Below are 19,102 nucleotides of genomic sequence, written 5' to 3'. Positions count from 1 at the left end.
TCCCACATGTGTCTTTTGCTCGCAGCAAATGCTTGAGGCAGAAGAATAAGCCCCGGCCCTCAAAAATAAGTGCGGGTGCTAAGCACCGGAAACAGCAAGCACAAATTAAGCACTGCCTGTCTCACCACTTCCCTTTTAACCTGGCAGAGACAGCTCCAAGAGGTTTTAGCAACAGGAAATGACCGAAACATTTTTGGGGCCACAGGCCATACATAGTTTGGTGGCCATTGAATGAAATACCCACACAACCTGTGCTTAACATTTGGCTTACCACTGTTGGCAGTAGACTTAATTGTTCCTCTCACCTAAATGTATCTACCACTGATAAAGAAAAGGTGGCAGCAAAGTGAACCATTGTGTTGGACTTGCGTGCAAAATATGATTCAACCAGGTTTCTGCTCCTCCATGAGATCTACAAAATAGTATACACAGATGAATCATTTTGCAGTGCAAACATCTCTCTGCAGCAGTCTTAGAGTGTATTTTTAACCACACAGTTCACCGAGGGGGGTTCCTGGCACTCCATAACAGTTCTATGTTTTTAATGAGTTCAATGCTGTATTTAAAGAGTTGGGCACATTATTCTTTGGATTCATCTGATTCAGCTGCCTACCTGGGTTTAAAGTGTCAACAGAATTTACGAAAACTGCATTGATATCTAAAGGAGATACAGATGTTACAAACTGTTGCTGAATTCGCACAAAGTTAGACAATGTAGCACTTAAAAGTAAAAGCAGGTTTCTTTATGGAATACGGAGCTCACCTTGGTAGCATGGAAGAAAAGCAAGGCCATCCTCAATACATTTGCATGTACTAATAATGAAGTTAAAAAGGCCAATCCAATTTACTAAGTGGAAATATTTTAATGATTAAATGACATACAATTATGTAAATCTAATGAAATCAGGCGATAGTACAATAATAGGCTTTTTTTAAAAGGCCGTTCTTGGAAATTAGACGATTACACATAACACCAGGGTGAAGTGTGCTCCCCCACAAGGCAAGGTGGATACTGGAGGTTCACGGTAGACACATCCGTTCTGCAGACATGGTGTCTGTTCCGGTGCTGTTAAGGTGGGGTAGGGGACAGGACAGCACCTGCCTGTAACGGCATTCACCTTTCTGAACAAAGTAATAAATAGGTATGATAAAAATGCACAGAATAAATCTCCCTGGTCGGGGAAATGGGATAGGTCGAGGCCCGATTTGCTAACCGTGTAATTGCCCAGGCTTGATGCCTCAGTGCTAATGAGCTTCTCTCTGTCTGAGCCTTCCAGGTAAGTTTCACCCCAAGATAATCAAATTCAGGGACCGTCTCTAGAACCTTTCCTTCAAGGGCTAAACTTCCTTCTGTTTTTTTCATGAGCTAGACACCAGATGTTTGGTTTTAGTTCTGTTTATCTCCAGTCCATGGTTCTTGCAGAAGAGTTTGGACCTTTTAAAAAAAATGCACAAGTCCTTAGAAGTTTTTGAAAGAAAAAGCGTGTGGTCTATGAATAGTAAACCTGGTAGCTTTGAGCCTGCAAATTATGGTGAATAATTTTTACAAATTCATCAAGGATGTGATACAGCTATTAATGGACAGTAGAAAGGGCGTAGGTGCCAGTACACAGCCATGGCACATCCCTCTTCTAATTAGAATGGCCTCTGCTGTTTCCCTAGACGGGTTCCACCTGACCTTGGTGAAATTATCTGTGTACAGCTGGTGGATCAGAACCAGTGGCTCAGGAGTACCCCTGATTTTGTCCCTCACCTACCAGAGTTTTGCCCATCAGACTGGGTCAAATGCCGTCCTCAGGTCTACAAACGCTATATACAGGTAGCCTTGATTTAGATCTACAGATTTCCAATGTATGGTCAGGGAGCGTAAGACCGGACTTACCCTACTCGTCTTAGCTTGGAACCCAGCTTGAAAGTGCATAATTACCTTGTTGGCAGAAATCCACTCCCAGAGTCTTGTAGCAATTTGCATACTAATAAACCTTTTGGATATTATCAATAAGGCATATATATCGATAGTTGGGCTATTTCTAGCTCCTTTTTTAAAGATCGGGATGATTTCTGCTCCTTTCCACTCCACGAGTTAGAGATCAGGGCTCCTGAAGCTATGGCATTTGACAAGTTATTTATCTACAGGCCCTATATTAAGGGTTCATAGTGGTACAGATCAGAGAAGATTTCATCAAGGCCGGGCTCTTTTCCAATTTTTTGACCCTGATATTTCATTAAGGGTTTCCTCCAATGTGAATTCCACTACCTCTCCCCTCCCTCCTAGTTTCCACTTGAAGAAAGAGAATCAACATTATTGTCTACGCATAGCAATTCTGAGTAAAGGGCTGAAAATGCTCTACCCACTACCTAGGGATTTATGAGTTTCCATCCCAGTGTGATCCTTGGTCCCTTCCATGCATAATTAAATGCCAGAACCCCCTGCCATCCTTTATCTTAGATGCTTCAAATAGGTCCTCAGTAAAGTTATTTTTCAATGCTGACTTGAATGTTTTACCAATATGTGCATACCTCTACCTACATTCAATTATGGTAGCCCTATCCTTACTCTTTATAGCCTTAGTTCATTCATAATTTTATTTTCCCATCTGCAATAGTATTCAGCTTTGTAGCTCATTATAATAATGTATAGAATTATAGAAGGGTTACAATGGGGATGTGGGGATGTGTGGATGGAGAGGTCTTTCACCAAGAGGTTCTAAATGGCATTGAAAAGAAAATGAGAGTGAAGCTAGTATTATCTATAGTGTCACTAAAAACTCAAGGGGAAAATATCCTGGTAATTCACTTTTTAATCTATATCTATAATTTTATGTGATGTATGGCACCCAAACTTATCTGCCCCGTTTTCAGAGCAGAGGAGTAATGGCCATACATAATATTGCCTCTCCTCCCTAAGTCCCAAATTAAAAAGAAGTACTTGCCCTGCCACCACTCCCACATACTCTATGTCTTCCACTTTCCTCCAGAAGCGGTGCTCCCTGCTTTACTGTGCTGCTCTGACAGGCTGTCACAGAGCCCAGCCAGAGCAGTCTGGAATTCCTTTTTAATGTTGCAACAGTGAGTTATGAGATCTGTAACCACCATTACTATATTGCGCAGTGAAGTATCACATTTAGAATCTGACATTGATGCTAATGGATCTGACATTGATGCTAATGGCTCTCAGCATGATGGCCTGTCTAGCAGTTGTGTTTACTACTCCATGGGGTCCTCAATGGATGTAGTAACCAGAACTGCTACGTTCTGCTGATTTTTATAATTGAATTTGTCCCAATCTCCCTACCATGGCCTGGTTTTAGTGAAAGAGGTCCGTTTTGATGCAAATGAGATTCATGGAATAATATTAGTTTACGTTCTGAAGACTGTAAGTAAACAAATGCACACACTGTTTTGTTGATCACTCAGCCTACACACGTCTCCTGACCTAACCATCCCCTTTTCTTTTTTGGTGGTTTACTGACTGAAAGGTATTGTTAATCTTCTACCTATATACGAAATGTTCATAGGAAAAATACATGGAACTGTTGTTATCAAAATTAGTTGAAGTTAACAACTTGATATCTCATTTGTTTCTACCATTTTTCTGATGGTTTGACATATCAGCCTAACTGCTAATAAAGTATTGATGAGCTTAAAACTTTCCCAGCAGCAGCACTCCCATCCCACTTCAGGAACTCTCAATTATTGTTGCATTTCATGCAGGGGTGAACTTTAATTTCCTTCCCATTGGCCCTCCAAATTCAAATACATAATAATCACCCCTTGTTTAAAGGCAATAGATGCTCTTTTGTTCAGCTTTAATCTAGTCAGTCTCTTCACCTCGTCTGTGGTTCAGAGCCTATGTATCTTAGAATTTCACTTCACAAATCTTTGACCTGGCTAAATAATGACTCTGCTTCCCCTGAGTCGAGCAGGTTAATTATATGGAGCTACCACTACTATCTGCAGAATCCTGATAATGCTGGATCATAGAAATAAGTGCCATGTTTGATTTGGCCACTTACATAAAAAGCAGACATTGTTTGTTAGTTTTGCTAACTAATTGGTTATTTACATGTTTGCAGTACAAAAATATGTTCTTCTGTGTTGGGTATTCTTCCCAATGATTGAATGATAAGACTTTAGGATAAATCCCTAGATTTGCTTCTTTCAGGATGCCAAAGGCCATAAGGCTGTTGCTCCAGGCCCAGTATTCCTGAATCCCTTCTTTTATCTTACATATTTCAGAAGCCATATGTAGTTTAAGCAGCTTATGTCCCCAGATGTGAAGACTTTTCTTTCTAAACCCTTCATCTTTTTGGTGCTGCCCAATCTTGATCCTATTGATGCCTGGGAGAAGAAAAGAGATGATATACTTAATGTTGATGCAAAAGATAGCATCTTTATATATTTAATTGCCTCATGGTATGTAAAAACCAACACAGCAGGATTTACAGGGCATTTACAGATATAAAAGCCACTTTTGGTCATGTCAATCGTGGAAGGCTGTGGTCTTTTTTTAATTAAAACATGGGGTGGACTGAAATTTGATTCATTAAGAATCATTAGGAGTTTCCATAGTGGGTCATTAGCTGGTGCCAGATAGGACAATAAGAAGGCATGTATGGAGACTTTTTCTATAGTAAAGGAGGCCAGACATCGTAGCAAAATGGTGCCATTCTGGTTTAAATAGTATATAACCCACCTTGACCTGGAGTTTATTGAAGATGCCTATGACTCTCCAAAAAATTGAAACAAATGTATTTCCCTCATCAGTTAGGCCAATGACACAGTATTGATCTTATGCAACCCAAAGGATCTAAAAAATACAGCCAACGCATATTTTAATTTTGTGGCTGATAAAGGATTTTATACGAATAGTTGAAAAACTAATTTTAAAGCACCATCTAATGATCCAGTTATGATGCCAGGTACACATGTGGGTGTCTTGAAGTTAGAACAAGTTAAGACTTTTGTATATTGTGGTAATTTTTAACCGACTTTTAGTCTGACCTTCTTTACTTTCATCTATAAATATATACAGTATAGCTCAACCTCAATAGCTGTATATAATAATATTTGCTCAAAAGCGTTGCTACAACCCTATTGAAACCATGATAAAAAAAAATAAGCTAAAATTTGTCCCATTAGTAATCCATACTATGGACGCAGTGGGGCAATAATGGACGAGAATATGTTAATCCTGCTGTTACACGGTACTTACTTATTTTTCATCTTCAACTTACATTATTCATGAGGCCTTATATCATGGATGCTCACCAGTTGATTCACACCTCTATAGCTCCCCGCAGCAAAATCTCATTAAGAGTATTTTAAGGGATATTTCAGGTTTGGATGTGCTATTGCTATTCCATTGCTCTGGTAAGTAAAGACTAGACTTGAGAATATGGGAAGAGTATTCTTCTCATTGAAACCAGAATTAATATTTACATTAGACAAAAATATCTTGAAAAAATATAAATGGAAAACTATACGCTGCAATAAGCATAAAGGAAAATGAGGGAAATTGTGTTAAAGTTTATGCTCCAATTAAATGATGAGAGGCCTTTGAACGTATTTAAACATGGCTAAAATAATTACTTAAGATTGTTATTAACCTCTTTCGGAGGGGAAACGATTTCTAGAATGTTAGTGATGAGCTTTTCTTGTAGTGTCTATGATACCAATAGTTTTTGTTCATCTGACGCGTCATCATGCACTACAATATGCTTGTTTTGGTTTGTCTGCTGCAAAACATAAAGATTATTTTATTAGCTAAGAAGTTTTCTCTCATCTTTGTGTATCTGTATGTAAAGTTATATAATGTATGCTTTTATATTTGAACTGTGTTTTATGGTTTAAGGAAAGTTATAAAAATAAACTTGTTTTCAAGTAATGATAGCATCCCTTTATATGGATGAATGTGAATTTGTTATCTTGGATGTTAAGAATCACAGAGCTAAGTAGGACCTATTACTTTGGCTCATCCCAAGTTTGAAACAAAAGTCTCTGAAAAGTTTGTATAGGAGAAATGAATGTAGAAAAGGAGAGTTGCCTCGCCTTTCTTACTCCAAGATTGAAACAGTGGCCTAAAATGTTTTCTCTTTCTTTAATTATTCCTTACGATTGATTCTCAACCTTTTTAGCCTGCAATCGATACAATTGCTACCCCAATTTAAAGGGCGGTGATTTTTAAGAATAAAGATGTGAGGCATTCCTATTCAAGCTATGTGACTGCCATTTTGAAAAATCTCCTTATCGGGCCCGTTGTGATCTCTTTGATGGGGTAAAGGAAATGCGTCATTAGAAGTTTTGTCTTCCTGTCCCAGATAGGGCCCCACGAAGCAGGCAGAGATAGACAGGGTATATATGCCACTGATACTTTCTTCGTTGTCTCTTTTCTTTGTTATCTCAAGGCTTATGTCTTCCTAATTCTCTTAGTTGAATCCCAACCCTGTCACTGTGATTGAAGCATGACAGGTTTTCTCTGATCTCTGTTCGTATTTCTGTCAGAGATCTTGCCTTTCATTCTGTTGTTTGGGATGTCTCTGGAATTAATATTACTGGGATTTGGGTCTCTTTTATATTATTTTCTGTTAGCATTTTGAGTGCAGTCGGGAGTGGATAGTAATGTGAGGATAGAAAAGGGGAATTGCGATGGAACAATGTTTAGAGCGAGCTATTTAGCCGTGTTTTTGAGGAAAACAATGGTTCTTGAGGTTTTTAAGTTTTACAAACTTCCGTTGATGTTGTGTGGCATTGACAAAATTCTCTAATATCATCAAACAGAATTTATATTTCCTGAACTATCGCTTACCAGCTTATCACTACATAAATGCATATCCCTAGGCAGTTCTGTAGCTTTTGTATCCTGGCTGCTATGCTCCACATCTCTCATGCATTAATACTTCATTTAATGAACCATCTGATTATTATTTTTGTTCCTGTGTTTGAGACTTGGAATAACTTGAAAGGTATTGCTTGAAGAGTGTGCCAGGCCCACCCAGGTGCTTGATGTTCTAAGAAAATGTTCATAACACATTTCACATAATTAATGCAGTGACATGCTGTGCCTCAGTATATATATTTATGCACAACGGCATCAAGTTTCTGTTGACATTAGAGTCATCCCGGCTTTCTCTGTCAGGGTGTAACATCCAAACATAGCCTCGAGGGAAACAAATCAATGTTGATTCTCTGCTCATAGTGAGATATTCCTTTGGAATAATCTTACTTTTTATAAATAAGTTATATAGAAATTCGATACCGAAAGTTCCCCTCCTACAAAGGTCCCCATACGATTTTAGCGTTTTCAGTCATTCGAGACTATCAATTTCGATGTAGTTTTTAATAGGTATTTTTTATTGAGAAACGGTAAACTATACTAGAAGTTGATTATACTTTCCATACTGTAGCTGTAAAGTCGTGCAGAGTAATAATTAACAATAGAATGAACATTGAAGCTTACCAAAAACTTAAGTAATGTCAGAGTGTTCCGTTGGATCTGAATACAAAATGCTCCCACCACATCTGCAAGAGCAAATACTTTTTTTCTGAAAAATCAAGCCTTCAAAAATTAAAATATGCATTTGCCCATTCTCAAAGCATGGTGGAAATTTGCCCTTCCTGCAGGGTCACCCAGGAATGCTTGCCTTTTTTTTACTGAACCCTATTTTTGTTGGCTGCAGAATTCTGTGCTAACCAGCGGTAAAGTGGTGTGCTCTCCTCTCTGAACATGTATGACTTGGCGTACCATTGATTGCAGCACTTAATTTACTTGAAAGCCCCTAGTATATGGTACCACTGGTACTCGGAGCTTGTTAATTTCATTATACAAATGTGCTGCATCACTCATTGTGCCACCCACTACAGTGGCAGTGTAAAATATGTCCCGAGGTATGCCACAGCAGCCTGGGCATGCCGTTTTAAACTGCCATTTTAACTTGGCAAAATAAACCATTCGCCACACCTAACATGTCTTTTTAAATACTCATAAGACAGCCCTAGGGTAGGCCATCAAAGCTTACAGGGCATATTACATTGTACTTAAAAAGTAGAACATGTATATTTGAGGTGTTATATGTCCTGGCAGTGAAAAACATCATCTTTTTTTGCATTGTGGCAAGTCTGGCTCTCCCATAGGAAAATAATGGGATACACCCTAACAACCTATAATGTTTGATTTCAGTTTGGGAGCTGCTAGAAAAATGGACTCATTTCAACAGTATTTTAATATTTAACTCAAGGGTCAAGTCCAATTTTAAAAGCTATTTTGGAAATGACACTCTTAGAAAGCTGTCATTTTCCTGTTTTGAACCAGAATGGTTTCCTGGCAGTGTTCTGCTGTCACCTGACCTCTGACACCTCCCCTGTGGCAAGGTGTGTATTGCTCCTAGACAGTGGATCAAGAGCTCAGCCCTTTCCTGAGCTGCAAAAGATGCCATCCTGCTCACTGGCGGATGAAGCTCACAGGTTGACATGCCTCCCCTTTGTCTCTTTAGTCAGATTGGCATCAGACTTAGTTGTGGCAGAGAAACTAATCAGAACTGGTTTAGGGAGTGGACTACTGCTGCCCTCCACTCACAGGTTGGTACTGGGCATAAAGTGGACCCCACACACCTCTCCTGGATCTGTGAAGAATTAGCTGAAGGGCTGTCGTGCTGTCTGAAGAACCTGAAGGAAGAGTGGACCTGCTTGTCTTGAACCCTGGACTCCAGAAGGGACTTTAAGGGTCATTTGGCTAGCATCCTGTTTAAGCTACAGGGATACAATAAGCTTCCAGAGGCTCTTGCCCTGCAACTGCCAGGCTGTCCAATTACACCTGGAACTGCCCTGGATCCTGCTGCTTGCTGACTGTTGCTGGAATGAATTCTAAACCCAAGTGGTGCCCCCAGTCCTGGACCCTTTGCCAGTGTTAAAGTGTACTCCTCCTTTCTCTAAATCACAAGAACAGGGCTTTAAAAACATTTTACCAACTTATTGCCTGGAGAGCCAACAGAAACTGGGATAGCTTTCAAACCTGCAGCCATCATCTGTTGGCCTCAGCTTTCTGGTTTACCCCACTGAAGGAGATCTGACTTCCAGATAATTTTATAATTCTGAACATTGAAGGATTCTACAAGACCAATGCTGAGCCAATGCCGATTGACGTCAAGACCTTACTGGACATGGACGCTGGATTCACCTGCTCAGAACTTTCTTGCCTTCCCTGATGACCACACCAGGGCCACATGCTTCTGCAACTGCTTCTCACCCATATTGCAGTTTGACCTACCGATGACTCATCAATGACCACTTTTCTTCCATAAACGTTTCTAAGCCAGAAGGTAAACCTTCCACCTGAATGAACCTCCTTACTGATTTTGACCCACGGTCCATTGCAGTTTAGTTAGACCTAGTCTAGTACATATCTCCGGTTTTACGTATTTGATTTTTGTCATGTCAGTGTCATTTCTTTTATTTAAATATTCTTTCTTTTCTTCCTAACTTGGTTTGAGATTTTTATTGTGTTTTATGTTCAGTGTATTACTGTTTGAGTGCTGCATACATGATTTACACATTTACACATAGACTCTAAGTTAAGCCTGACTGCTCTGTGCCAAGCTACCAGCGGATTAAGCACAGGTTTAATTAATGATTTTAGTGGTTTATTGTTGGGCCTGACATCCTCGGCATGGTTTCCCCCAACTTTTTGCCTTCCATTCTCCTGTTGTTGCTGGCTGTAGGACTTTGAACACTTTACCACTGCTAATCAGTCCTAAAGTGATTGTGCTTTCTCCTTTAAACATGGTAACATTGGCTTATACCCAATTTGCACATGTAATTTACTTGTAAGTCCCTATTCAAGTGGAACTACATGTACCCAGCGCCTGTAAACTAAATGTTACTACTGGGCCTGTAGCACTCATTGTGCCACCCACTGAAGTACCCCTTTAAAAATGTTTCAGGCCTGCCATTGCAGCCTGTGTGTGCAGTTTTAAACTGCCATTTCGACATGCCAAGATAAACCTTTTGCCATGTCTCAATCCTCCTTGTTAATACATGTAAGTCACCCCTAGGTAGGATAGGGTCTAAACAGCCATAGGACAGGGTGCAGTGTATATAAACATTTGTACATGTACTTTTAAGTTTGTCACATGCTGAGAGATAAATAAAATCCTACATTATTTTTCAATTACTCCAAGGCCCCCAGAGGATAACCTTATCACATTTAATAAGTGATTGCTTTCAATTGGAAGCAGATAGGAATGTTGAGTTTGGTGTCTAATGAATTGTAATTTAAAACCAGCTATAATGGTAAAGTTAGATTCTGAAAATGCCACTTTGAGAAATTTGCCATGCTCTTGCCCTAACCATTTGGTGCTTGCAACCTGTTTCCTGGGTCACATGACTAGGTGTAGTTGGCAATTGGACTTTATATATTGCTCCCAGACAGTGAAACAAAGGAGTATAGATGTTGCCAGGGTGGGCTATCTCTAACCTTTTGAGGGTGTGGCGCTCTCACCTACCAAACCCACACATCACAAAGGCCCTGTCTGAGCACATTCACAAAACGTTTTACAGTATTCTATTGTGAAACACGACAAACTGGGGGCATGGCCGTGAGGCAGAAAATTCCAAGCGCCTCAGGGGGTGGGAACGTCCAGAACCTTCTCCTACTTCGAAGTGGGCACCAGGTTTACATATTGGACCCGCAGAACCAACTCTTCAGTACACCTCTGGATCTCTAGAAGGACTGCTACTCATCTGACCTGCTGCCCTGATGCCTGAATGAAGGATTGGACCTGCATCTTGAACCCAGGACCAACAGAGTGATACCAAGGGGTAGTTGGCTGGCCTCCTGATCAGAGCCTTCATGGACAGAAAGGGTTTCCACCACCTTCTACCCTGCACCTAGACTCTGTCTCCTGTGAGTCCTATCCTTCAAGTGGTGCCACCCAGGCCTGGACCCTTCGAAGTGGGCCTGGAGGTGCTCTTCCAGCCCAGCAGTGGTCCTACAAAGCAGAACTGGTGCAATGTGGTGCATTTCCTCACATCAACTTTGGAACACTGCTGCGCGATATATAACCAAAGCCATTCCTCACATCACAGCTTGCAGTCTCCTCGACGATGATGCAGGACACCACATGCCCACAGATCTAGGGAACCACTAGTGTGCAACGCATCTTCAACGCAGGACTTTGCTTCGCAAGCCCCTCATCGATGGCATCCTTGATGATGACACAAGGCTTCACATCTTAGCCATGCAGCAAATCCTTGATGTGGGATATCACAATGCACTGCAAACCAGGAATTAAGGTACTTTTGTTCAGGTGCCCTAACTTGATCACCTGGCCAGCCCCTCTTCCATCGCAGTTGGCCTTAACTTGAGACTTTGTCCTGGTCTGGCTCAACCAGACAATCTTGGTGCTTTATTCTTCTAAGCACTATTTTTGCTTAACAATTTGAAATAGCATATCTCAGAGTCTACTGATAGGATTTTGTTCATTTTTTTATCCCAAATTAGTGATTAAATGTTATTCTAAATCGGTGTGGTATTTTTTGTGTTTTGTTTATACTTTATTGAAATTTGAATTTTAACTGTTGCATAAATACTTTATGCATTGCCTCTAAGTTAAGCCTGATTGTGTTTGTGCCAAGCTTCCATAGGGCTAAGCACAGGTGAATTTGGGGTTGCTTGTGTTTCACCCTGACAGAGATTGTGGCTGCTGTTTGAGTATGATTTCATCTCCCTCAACAAGTAACTCAATTTCCAACATTCACCCTTACAAATATTGTGATTATTATTTGAGGTGGGTTCCCACCAACTTCAACTAATACTCATATTTCATATAGAGCAGAATTAATTTACCTTGAAAGAAGATGACTGCAAAGAAATAGAATGCTACAGAAACGCTTTACTGTAATCATTGTTTACCTGAAGTGGGGGAATATTTCTCTGCAAAACATGCATTCTCCAAAGACAAAATGTATGTCAGTATGAAAATGTTAAAACCAACTTGAACGTGATATTGCTATGACCGATCACATTACAGGCATTTTAAACACAAGTTGTTGCAGAGCACAGAGTGATTGACCACATGCTTTTAAAAAACTGATTTGAACTTTGGTGGATGGGTAGTCCCTCACAAAAATGACAGATATCCTGTCCAAATTATAGAATATAATGCACTTGTAATAAGGCAGACACAATCCATCACTTTTATGATGAACTACCTGTCCCCCAAACTCTAAATCAAGCCCTACGTATGACCAGGAAGGGTGTGAGGCTCTTTAGTGCCCCAGCCAAAATTGTTTTGGCTCTTGGACCGCTCTCTATACTTTGACATAATTTTCCTTGTCTTTTGTACTAACTTAGCCCACCGCTAGGGGGTGTCATGGAGCTCCTGCCTTGCCTCACTTCATGCATATCCACAGAATGGACGTTGCAAACATGCAAATCTAAACTTCCATGCCTTATGGACTTTTCCCCAACCAGCATACCACTAACATAAATGGAAATGCTAACTATATTTAGGAATAAAGCCCTCAATTAGAGCATCTGAAAATTGTGATAAACTTGTGGTAATTTAATTAGCACATTTTAATACCATATCAGGCAAAGAAATATACGCTAGTTAATGCTAACTAAAAAATGGTTTATCTCCTCAGCATATAGCTACAGAACCAGAAGTAAATGTAATTACCAACGGTGAGTCATCATTTAGTTGTTATTTAGTTGTAGAACATTCAAATTCGCTAGTAATTCTGTATATCTTGACTATGATTCCTTATTGCATAAGGGTTTTTGTACGGATTTAACTCCAAACTCTAAAAGAAGAATTGTAAGGTGCTCTCCCCTTCAGACTAGGCCTGGGTGGAAAACTCTGCTTGCAGAGTTTTTAGAATTCGAGTATTTTGCCCTATGTGTAGAAGCACAGAGTTCATGAATTGTGCGCTATCTTGTGTGAAGTGGAGTTTTTTTTTCAGCCTCACTCATGAGTTTTGTTTTTGGCACTCATGCCACAATACTCTTGGGCTGCTAGTGAGCGGGTGTAGGACTTTACGCTCTCTTGCGCTGCTGTACTTAGTTTCATTTTATCTAAGCTATCTAAGAAATAAGAAAGGTAAAAAAAAGGTTTAGTGGTACAGATACTCTCTCAAAAAATATTTTAAGAGGCAGAGGCAAATAACATTGCACCTTTCTAAATCAGATCGCTTAGTATCAACTCGACTCAAGCTGACCTATTACTTTTACTTTCCTAGTTCCTACACCTAAGCCCTACTCCAAATTTCCTGAACCTAAATGACATTTACAACTACGTACCACTAATAATGCATTCATATTGCAATGAATTACCTTTGCTTCTAAACCACTTTTAATGGGGTAACTCAGCCTTGATTTGTTGTCAATGCATAGATGCATACTATGATGGTATCTTACTACACATCATTTGGACAATGCGACTGGGAGGGACTGCATAAGCTACATAAAGAAAGGCACAGAGAAGGGAATGCTAACTCACTGATATTAGTTATTACTACTGCCACTATTTTATTCTTGGTGACAGGAAGAGTCTCATTCTGCATGGCTTTCTAAATAATTAGCCCAACTGAGTGCCAACTAGTACAATTAGGAAGCCCTGACTGAGCACCTGGCTAGCTCAAACTGGATCATGTAATATTCAGTGAAATATAAACTTAACTTACCTTACCTTTGAGAGCCAGCACTCCTATTAAAAAACACCATTGTGGAACACACACACCAAATAAATAACTATTACTCACCGAGCCCTGACACCTCGACACCCAGCAGGTCGAACAGATCCTGCTCGTGTTCCAGTATATCTGCCCAAAGGTGCATCAACTGCTGCTGGGTGGGCTGGACGCCAGTGTGCCTATGCACCAACCAATGTACACACTCCCACAGAAGTCGATGCTTCCAAAGGCTGTAACCACTCCCAGGTTTGCCACCTGCTGCCAGCATGGAGGGGCGGTGTCACTGCTCAAAAAAGCCAAGTGCTGCCACATCCAGCTAGGTAAGAATAGGCCGGGCTGCACACCTTGGCGGTGCCGATGTCCGCAAGGTAAGCAGCTAGCAGCTGCACCAGTGTTGCCACTCCCTGTGCCGCCCTGCTCTGCCATGAGGCTGGGTGGAAAAAAGAAAGGGAAAGAAAAAGAAGGAAGGAAGAAAGAAAGAAAAAAATGTAGAGAAGGAAACGGAAAAGCAAAAACAAAATAAAGTAGGAAAATGAGGGGTGGATAATTTAGAAAAGGGTGAAATTAATTAGTTTTAGGGAGGATTAAAGGTTAGGCCCAGCGTCATGCACAGAGAAAACAAAATTGTCACGCCCATGGGAACGGTGTGATGCCATTCGCTCAATATTTGCAAAGCGAGAACACGAATCGTGTCCCTAAACATAAAAAACATAGCAGAAAGGAGCACACCAAGCAACTCTGCCCACTGGGGAAATTCCACAGAGCTTGCAGAGGTTTTTAACCACTTCACGGAATTCCACATAGTGGAACCCCGTGAACTCCGCCCACCCCTACTTCAGACAAGGCCTCAACAGCAGCTGCTTCCATGAATACCTTTCTTCAGGGTATGTTGAAAGGCACAAGGTTTTTTTTTATTGATTTATTGACAGTGTGAAGTTCTGCTCTTCATTAAAATGCTTTCTCACTAGAATGCATACACTTGAATAATCAATTGACATTTATCCCATAGATAAATATCAAACTGAGATACTATAAAAATAGTATACCTGTTTTAATGAAAATGCTTGAAGAGCTCTCCCAACCATGATCAACTGAAAACCATCAGCTGAAACACATCCAGTGAGTTTAGCCATCACCTTTATTTTAACACTCTGTTTGATAGCCCTAGACATGCTTCACTATTAACCTTCACAAAGTTAATGTTAACCAGGTTGATTACAACTCGATGCTGGTGTATGATGCACCATTTGTGAAAGTAATGTATTTTTTTTTACAATTCCATTTGTTGCTTTACATTCAGAACTTGCATAGAAACAGTTTGTACCATCATATCCACCACAATGATACACAAATATCCAAATTTGTCATTTTCTTTGTTCCAAGATATCAGCTTAAAATATTATGGTCCTTGTCACTATTTCTTCCTGTGCGCATTTCATCTTGGAGCTTCCCTTAGGTACAATAATTGCAGCTTGGACAAGATGGCTTATATTATTGTTTTGTGATTAATCCATCTAAAAGCTACACAAAGGAGCCCCATCCCCTGCCATATTTGGTACAGTAGGACACATCTTTGGCTGTCTATCTCTGGGGGCCCAGCACTTCAGCAGCATCAGTCAAGAGTTACTGATGCAATGGTGCCCAGATGTCTTTAGGGTCTGAGTTCTCAGACATCAGTTCTCCATAGAGCTCCATTTGTTCTTTGCAAGACGTTATATCTATCAACCATGCATTATATGGTGGAGCTTTCCCCACCCCCAATGATTTTCTATCTGTTTCTTTACCAGTAGTAGTGCCAATGCTATGAATTTCTTTTTTTTTTTTTTTTTTTTTTTTTAAGTTTCAAAAGTTTTATTAAGAATATATAATATATAAGGCGGTACATACAGCATATAAACAAACTGTTTAGCTTTCAAAACATTGTTTTTGTTCGTTTACCACAATTATTTCCATTGTAAGCATATATACATGTACTGTCAGGTAAGTAAAAATTCCCAGTGGCATAGTTGAGTTGTGTACCCTTATTTTGAAGAAGAGTGGAAAACAGGTGAGGGGGGTGGTAAAGGGAGGGGGAGCGAGGATAGGGTTGTGTAGGAGGGGTTGGTCTTGGTATAGGGGAGAGGCAAAATAGTCATATGAAATGGGGAGGGGGAGGGAAGGGAAAGAAAGAGGGAGAAAGAGGAAAGGTAATCGCGGGGGAATGTAGAGTGAAGAGACTTGAGGTAGGCAGGGGGTCTTTGTATCCTGAGACTAGCTTGCTCAGGCCTAAGAGTAGATCGTTCTGTACTTCTCCGTCTGTAGCAAATTATTATCTAGGGGTAGATAATATGTATGATAGGTATGGTAAGGTCGGTTAGAGAGTGTCTACATCTTATATGAGTTGATTTCTCAGTCCTTGTTTGTGTTAGGAAGCGACTTGTATTACTATGTTGGGTAGTTCAGGGTCTCGGGCATGTGACAAAATTAGAGGCCTGTGGATTGATAAAGAGAGAGAAAAAAGAGAGAGAGAAGAGAGGATAGCGTAGTTAGGGAGAGAGAGAGGGGGCAATAGGAGATTAAATGTGTTTCCGGAGTCTAGGATTCTCAGAGGGTGATTGGTAATTAATATTCCCTAATCATTGATCATTGAACATTGATCATCCGTTGGCCATCCACCAGCCGCTTCATGGTCTCTTCAAGAATGGGCGCCAGACCTCCTCAAACTGTTCTGCTTGGTCCTGTAGGTTATAAATCACTCGTTCATGGGTAGCCGTTTGATACATGGCCGTCATCCATTCCATGGATGTGGGGGCAATGCTAGATCTCCAGTGCCGGAGTATGCATATTTTGGCCGTGGCTAGCGCCGTATGGATTAATCGTTTATGTGCCCGCGATAGGGAGGGATACGGGCGAATGTCATGTAGAATGATAAATGCTGGTGGGGTCGGTTTTGGTATCTGTATGAAGTCCGATAAGGCGAGGCGTACCGCGTCCCATAGTGACTGTACCGTGGGGCAGTGGCATAAGATATGAAGTTGGTCGCAATATGGCTCTGTGCATCTCCAACAGTTCGCGTGAGGTATCAACCCTGCCCTGAAAAGTTTAACGGGGGTCCAGTACCATCCCTGAAGGATTTTAAATAGGCAAAATTTCAGGCGTGCTTCACGTACGCCCCTGTCGAGGGCTTCTAGTATGTCTGGCCATTCTTCGTCCGTGTAGGTTATCTCTAGTATGTCCTGCCACTTTAAGCGTAGTCGTTCAAGTAAAGGCTGAGAGTAAAGGTGGTTAGTTAACTCGGCATAGAGGCCAGCCAAGACGCCTTTTCGTCGGCCCCATTTCTGAAGATAGGTGACGATGGGTGAGGTTTTGAGCAGCCACGGGGGGGTTCCTAATGTTCTCCGCATACAGTGTTTTAGCTGTAGTTATCGCCACTCCTGGTTACTTTGGATACCGAATTCTTCCTGGAGGGAGGCGAATGTGCGGAAGCTATCTCCATCTATTATGTGAGATATATTGTGAATACCTGCGTCGGACCATTGGGGCCATCTGAGAATAGTCCCTCCTATTTTAATGCTTTTATTCCCTGCTATGGGAGCCTGAGTATGCAGGGAGGGGTGTACTCCTAGTAGTCGATGGGCTCTGCACCACGCTGTGTTTGTAGCCTTGAGGATGGGGTTAGTTAAAGGAACGTGGTCGGCGTATGTTCCTCCCATCTCCGTATACTGTCCATATAGGAGTTTCTCTGTGATCACCCATTGCGGTGGATCGGCTATATCCGGAAGCGTATATATTAGCTGTGAGAGTTGGAGGGCCAGAGAGTATTGTTCTACCGAGGGTAGTCCTAATCCTCCGTAGAGCCGTCGTGCCAGTATTATTGCAGGTTTCAGTCTTGGGCGTGAGGAGCCCCAGACGAAGGCCCTTATGGATGCGTCTATTAATCGGAGTGAGGAAAGAGGTATCTGTAGGGGAAGCATGCCTAACACGTATGTGAAGCGTGGTAAGGTGACCATTCTGACCGCCTGTGTCCTGCCCCACATGGACAGGCCTAGTAGGGACCATTTGGCAAAGTCTTGTTTCATTTTAGATATAAGGGGGTCTATGTTGTCCCTGACCATATGTTCTAGACCTCTGTTAATAAACGTTCCTAAATATTTAAGGCGGGTCGGGGTCCATTTGAATTGAAGGCCATGTATCGCTGCCCTCGTCGTTATGCGGGATAATGGTAGTGCCTCACTTTTATCCCAGTTTACCCGATATCCGGATAGGGATGCAAAGTCTTCTATAGTGGAAAGTAGTGCTGGGAGCGAGGTTTCTAGATCGGACATTGTTAACAGAATGTCGTCTGCGTAGAGATATATTTTGGATATGCCCCCGGTGATATGGATCCCTTTTATTTGGTGAGAATTTCGTATGGTGGCAGCTAGGGGTTCCATGGCCAATAAAAATAGAAGTGGCGACAAGGGGCATCCCTGGCATGTGCCCCTTCCGATAGGGAATGGGTCTGACATGATGCCCACACAGTTAACCTGTGCTGTGGGGTGGTCATATAATAAACGTACTTTAGAGATAAATTGTTCCCCCAGGCCAAAATGCTTCATGGTTGTGAATAGGTAGGGCCACTCAATGCGGTCGAATGCTTTCTCCGCGTCTAGGGACAGGGCTAGGGCTTCGTCAGGTAATTGTATGGATTCTAACAGTGTACGGCAAAGAGTTCGCATATGATTTCTGGAGGTACGGCCTGGTACAAATCCTACTTGGGTATTGTGAATCAACGATGGTATCACCTTGCGGAGCCGCGCTGCTAGAACACTGGCTAGGAGTTTGACATCCCCATTCAAAAGGGAGATAGGACGGTAACTGCCGCAAAGAAGGGGGTCCCTCCCTGGCTTAGGCAAGATGACAATCGTGGCTTTATTGGATAGAGCGCCCAGGGAGCCTTCTTGACATGCTTCCGTCAGTGCTTCATGTACTGCGGTTATTGCCTCCTCCCCAGCCCATTTATAGAATTCCGCAGGGAATCCGTCCTCTCCTGGTGATTTATGGTAGGGGAGGCTTGTTCTAACTTGGGTTATCTCTTCTTTGCTTATGTTACCGTCCAAGAGGGCCCTGCCTGCCTCAGACAGACGGGGTAGATTGGCCGCGGCAAGGAATGTCTCCATTTGTGTTTGATCTGTCGTTGTTTCAGGAGTGTACAAATGTCGGTAGTACTTGGCGAACTCGTTTACAATGTCTTGTGGGCGAGTTAGCACTGCTCCTGAAGAAGATGTTATGGCCGCAATGGCAGAGGCTGCCTCTCTTTGTCGGAGCTGCACCGCTAGGAGGCGACCTGCTTTTTCCCCTTGTTCGTAATGGCGGCCTCGCAATTTTTGCAGTGCGTATTCCGCCTGAGATGTATAGAGTTCATTGTGTGCCATGCGGGCCTGTTCTAAGGCGT

The sequence above is a fragment of the Pleurodeles waltl genome, chromosome 8, assembly GCF_031143425.1.
Source record: "Pleurodeles waltl isolate 20211129_DDA chromosome 8, aPleWal1.hap1.20221129, whole genome shotgun sequence".
In the NCBI taxonomy this organism is placed as follows: Eukaryota; Metazoa; Chordata; class Amphibia; order Caudata; family Salamandridae; genus Pleurodeles; species Pleurodeles waltl.
Note: the sequence above shows the minus strand (reverse complement) of the source record.